Source organism: Gasterosteus aculeatus, chromosome 18 (genome assembly GCF_964276395.1).
Source record: "Gasterosteus aculeatus chromosome 18, fGasAcu3.hap1.1, whole genome shotgun sequence".
NCBI lineage: Eukaryota > Metazoa > Chordata > Actinopteri > Perciformes > Gasterosteidae > Gasterosteus > Gasterosteus aculeatus.
Genome location: NC_135706.1, coordinates 4460672 through 4466514, shown reverse-complemented (window position 1 = coordinate 4466514; position 5843 = coordinate 4460672). Strand labels below are relative to the sequence as shown.

The 5843-nt window shown below is 42.2% G+C and overlaps 1 long non-coding RNA gene across 1 annotated transcript; it reads left to right on the top strand.

Moving 5' to 3' along the window:
* Window positions 1–2637: 2637 nt before the first annotated feature.
* On the top strand, window positions 2638–4087 carry LOC144389438 (uncharacterized). The gene is made up of 3 exons (XR_013453491.1): window positions 2638–2783; window positions 2880–2938; window positions 3015–4087. It is a non-coding gene; the product is annotated as an uncharacterized LOC144389438 (long non-coding RNA).
* Window positions 4088–5843: the final 1756 nt, after the last annotated feature.

The window sequence follows — 5843 nt, the reverse complement described above, 5'->3', positions numbered from 1 at the left end:
TTGTAGCCGGAACTGACCGTGTCCCTGCCGCTGAACCGCCGATCCTCTCCTCCACCAGGAATCCGGCTGGGCCCAGAACGCTGCGCAACTCTGGATAGTCGTGCATCCACCCGAAGTGCCAGTCCAATTAGGTCGTTCAGGGTTGTGGGAAGGTCCAGGGCGTAGATCTCCTTCTGGACCCGGTCAGCCAGCCCATGCAGGAACATGTCCCACTGCACCTCCTCGTTCCACCAACACTCGGCCGCCAATGTCCTGAACTCAATAGAGTAATCCGATACCGATCTCTCACCTTGTCTAAGGTCAGCGAGCGTCCTGGCCGCCTCCCTGCGAAGAGGGTCCTTGCAAAAGTTGGACTTGCTGGGTGAGTTCGGACACCTGCGCCATCAAAGCCTGTACAGCTCGCCCGGTGTCATTCAGGTGTCTCTCTTGAGCCTCCATGCGGTTGAGGCTGCTATTCAGGAATGCCTCCATAGAGAACGAGGGCTCACTCGCTGCTTCTCTTGCTTGGTCCGATCGCTCTGTCATGATCCTAAAGACGCGGAAGCAGATATGCGAGTGAAAACAAAGTTTATTATGTCAGAGTCAATAATTGCAGTCCCCAAGCTCCCGAGATCCTCCTGGTGGTGGGTGGCGCATGGACGGGGTGGTCAGCCCGTTGCCCGGGGAGAGGGATGATGATGAGCCCAGAGGTAGAGAGATCCGGCAACAACGAACTCAGGAACACAATACGAAGCAGGAGACGGGAACGCCGACAGGAACACGACACACACGGGATACATCAAACAACAATCTGACAATGAGAGGAGGGACACTGTGAGAGTCTTATAGGGTGGCCAAACGAGCTACAGCTGGCACGCAAAGTGTGATCAGCTGTCCTGTTTACGCTGGGCTGCTAACTCCGCCCACTTCACACACCCCCACATAACACAACGAACACACGAGACAAGGAGAGGGCGCTGGAGTAATGAACCGTGACATTTATATTTACAGTTTATGGCAGCGTAAGGTTGTACTTAATAGTCCCCCGAAGTATCATTACCTGCTCTGACACTATGTTGGAACCACAGCTACATTTGTAAGATATAATAAGATAGTCCTCTATTAGGAATCAGGAATCAGGAAACATTTATTAGCCAAAATATGTCAAACATACAAGGAATTTGTCTTGGCGGTTAGTGCGCGACAGTAGACAGACAAGACAACAGTGCACAAGTAATAAAATAAAGTGGAATGAAATGCTAATGCAATGGGTTAGTAGAATAAGGCTAAGGCTATGGGTTAGTATAAAACAAGGGAATGAAGTTTAAAAAAAATTAAATATTAAAAAGTTAAAAAGAAAAATATTAAGCATAAAGTGCACTAACGAACAAGTAACAGACAAGAGACAAAGTGACAAAGTGATGAATTGCAGTTAAAGTGTGTCACGGCTCCTCCTCGGCCTTGCAGGGGCGGTTCCTCCTGCAGGCAGAGGAGGGTCTTTAGCGATTGGAGCCACCTGGGCTCTAGGTATAAGAAGGCCTCAAACCACTTCTCTCTTGTCTCTCTGCTCCTCCAGGGGCCTGTTTCAATAAGGAGGTTCAACCAACTCTGAGTTAAAACTTGAACTCTGAGTTGACTTACCCTGAGATGGGAAACTCTGAGTTTTCGGTTACAGAACAGCTGAAATGAGTTAGTTCAATCAACTCTGAGTTGACCTACTCTGAGTTAAGCGCGTGCACCACAACTATAAAAAGCCATTATCAATGGAGCGCAGATATTACGAGTCACCATGGCAACAGCGCCAGACAAAAAGAGGTCTTCATATTTTTCACCAGCAGAACTGGATGTGCTTATGCAAGCATATGGAGAGTACCAACATATATTTAAAAAAAAAAGCAACACGGCTGCAGCGGCGAAGGACAGAGAGTGAGCTTGGGAGAAAATAGCTGCTCGAGTCAATGCGTAAGTTTACATTTGAATTACTGTTATACAGTGTTGTGTGTAATTAATTTCTATGTAATCTAAAAACTGTAATTTAATTCCGTAATTTAAAGTAAAATCTGATGTAATTGCATTAAATGCTGCATAAACTATAAAGCAATTCTGTATAAAACAATAGTGGATTTAACATCAAATTTTAAAAGATATATTTTTTCAAGAATAATTCATGCAATTGTACAATGTTTATTTGAAAGCATTAAAAGTGCAGTTTCTTGTCTCTCCTTGTATTGTTCAAGTGGTTGAGGTTGATATGGGATTTAGAAAGTAATTAGTAATAAGTAGACCAATACTTTCTAGAGATAGCCATTATTACATTAATCTAATTACACTGTTGAAGAAGCCAGTTGTAGTTAGTAATATAAGTGACTTGCCCAACTGTTATAATATCAGAAGTGAAACTGGAAGAACAGTGTGTTATTCAACCTAATTTTAATTTTCATGTAGGTGCAATCCTGCAGGCATTAAAAGAACATGGCAGCAGCTGAAATGAAATATAAAAACATAATTCAATCAGGTAAGGCTTGAACATATCATGGTTGTAGTCTACCTGACTTTACAAACATTTGACATATAAATAACTAAATAGCATCCAGTGTCTAGCAGTGCAGCAGCATTTTTGACATGGGTCTAAATGTTCATTCTCATTTGACTACTCAGCCAACAGAAAGAAGGCAGAGGCTCGCAAAACGGGGGGAGGACCTGCACCTCCAGCCTGAATGCTGGAAGGCCAATGGCTGAGGGAATTCCTGGAGGGACTTCATCAGAGCCAGTCACTCCAGAAGATTTAAGTGCCTTCATAAAATGTAAGAGGTCTACCTATGTGTTGTGTTTTTATATAGGCTATTTGTGATATTTCCATTTATTTTACTTTGGGGTGGGTTTTTCGTTGGTCCCAACAGATTCTGATGGTAAAATTAGTCTTTTGGAGCCTCCTGTCCCAACAGAACCACAGGCAGTTGTAAGTAGCCTACTCAATACACCAGAAATTATTACAAATAGTGTTATAAAGTGTACTCAAATGCTCATCTTCACAGGATGATGGGGATGAAGAAACAGTTTCTGCTGCCACAGAGATCCCTACAGAGGTAATGTTAATATTATGTGTCTATCAAACAATCTACACATTCACATTTCTTCACCTTTTTTATGTGGAGTAGCCTATAGAATCTAAGTTTAAATCTAAGTATAAACAGGTATTTTTATCTCTCCCCAATTGCTCAGCGTTGACTCACGATACATTCGTGAGTCATGAACAGAACCGGGCCACTTGGCCTCCACATTTGTAATGAGATGTGCAGCATCACATATGATCTTGACAATGCAAAGAATGAGACATGTTATAGTATTGTGATGTAGTCTTTGACCATTAGAAACAGTAGGCTTTCAGTGTACCTGCACATTAATACTGTGGATGGACCTCCTGTTGACAGAGTCCGCTTCATTTTCGACAAAAAATCCACTCTGGGTCTCAAAATCCTCTCCCGACGTAAATGCAACTCCCTACGGATTAATGCAGCCTCTTCATCCACAGGATCGTCCATAAAAGGACATGCCATTTCATTCACTTGATTTCATGCGCTCTGCGTGACTGAAATGTGCGCAATGAATGAATACCGAAAGAATGAATGAGGTGATTAAATACCACTTCCTCTTTAAAAAAGGGGAGGAGACGAAATAAACTCTGGGTTTCCCAAAGAAAACCTGCTCCCGACCAGGTTAGGTTCACAGAGTAAGTTGCCATGGTAACTGACTCTGAGTATAAGTTACCTCTCTTTCTGAAACAGGCTTGACTTACTCTGCTTTCTCAGGTTTAACATACCTCCCATTCTGAAACAGAAAACTCAGAGTTTCCCTCATTTCAGGGTTAACATACTCAGAGTTTTCACTTAACCTCCTTTCTGAAACAGGCCCCAGGTATGATCCTGTTTTGTTTGTTCCTTTGAAGGTTTTATGTTGTTCACACTCAGTCATGTTTACACATACAGATTCACTCAACCATCCACCTTACATACACCTTACACTATGACATTCGCACACCTCATTCCTTTTCTTTGTTTAAAGTTATTAGTTTTTGATTTATAATAAACTCTTCTTTTGATTGGCCTATACTTGGTGTTTGTGTCCCCTCATTCTTGCCACAGGCTATGAGCCGGCCTGTGACAAATGGGGGCTCGTCCTTAAGTTAAAGTTAATTATACTTTAGTCGTTAGTATTTGAGTATTCTAATAGTTTGCCTTATTTGGTTAAGGTTTTGTCTAGATTGTTTTGGCTTTGTCATTGATTATATTTGTTTACTTGAAGTTTGGTTCATGTTGATTATTGTTTTGTAGTTAACTTGGGTTAATCATGTTAGGTTAGATTGCCAAACTTTTTGTTTGAGGGGATGCTTTAGTTTGGCCAATATTGTTGGAGAGAGCATTGAGAGCCAGGTCTTCCTTTTGTTTGGTTAGCTTTATAGTTTGAGTTCACAATTCACTCTGCTTTTTCTGGGGTTTTGTTCAGATGGGAGTCCTCTCCTTTTGAGGCTTATCAGCGAGTATCAATAGGAGGCTCGTGGTGGTGTTGTTGTTTTAGGTGGCAGTGAACGTGGGTAGAGCTTCCCTTGTTTCCTTTTCCCCTACATCGGCTCGGGAGCACCTCCGTAGATGTGGGGGGGCAGCCAGCTTCTGGTTGTCTTTCCACTCTGCTGGTTTTGTGTGCATAAAAACCCACCACATGTGACTGCACGAAGACTAGGGGCCAGTTAGTTAGTTTTTTTTTGGAGAATAGTGGGGTGTGGCTCCTGTCCTTAAACCCAGACTGGCAGTAGGTGAATTGTGTACATTTTTTTTTTTCCCTCAGAGTTGGTAATAGTTGTATTGGTTGAGGAGAATGTCTTCTATTCTAAGTGGTTTTCTTCAAACTCCTTCAGAGGTAGCTTTGGAATTGTGTACTAAGGAGCAGTTAATTGAAATTGCTGACCATTATAAGATTGAGATTGATGATGGAAAACTTAAAGAGTCTGTCAAAGCTAGATAAAAGCAGGGTCTTAGAGAAATAGGTGTTCTTTGGGGTCACTCTGTTAGTGAGGGTGCAAGTTTTCAGTCTAGCCCTTCATTAACTTTTGAGCAGCAGCGGGAGCTGTTGCAAATGCAGTTAGAGATAGCACGATTGCGGAATGTCAATAGACCAGAAGGAGTACAACAGTTTGACGTTTCACAGAATCTTCGTTTGTTGCCTAAATTTGATGAGTCAGATCCAGACACATACTTTACGCTATTTGATCGTATTGCAGAAGCTAGAGCTTGGTCAGATCTGGACATGACTATGTTGTTGCAATGTGCACTTACAGGTAAGGCACGTGAGGCTTTTTCAGCACTGCGTGTAGCTGACAGTAAAGTTTATGCTAAAGTTAAATCAGCAGTTCTGAAGGTCTACGAGCTCGTACCAGAGGCATATCGTCAACGTTTTCGTTACAGGAAGAAACAAGATTCGCAGACTTATTCTGAATTTGTTCGCGATTTGACTTCTGCATTTAATCGTTGGTGTACAGCTTCTGAAGCTAGTACTTTTGAGGATCTGTCTAATTTGATCGTGTTAGAACAGTTCAAAAACTCTGTATCTGACCAGGTTGCTACATACATTAATGAGCGAAAAGTTAAGTCGCCAAGTGATGCAGCAGTCCTTGCAGATGAGCACAGGTTAACCCATAAAAGCCATTGAGTCAAATAGTGATATGCACTTTAAAAACTTTACTCCTAGGAATAGTAAGTCATCTTTTTCTGGAGCTTCGTTCCAAAGGCCACAGAAGTTTGGTTTTGGGGGACCTAAAGCACCATTAAAAGATAATACCTGTCGCTACTGTTTAGTTGAAGGACATTGGA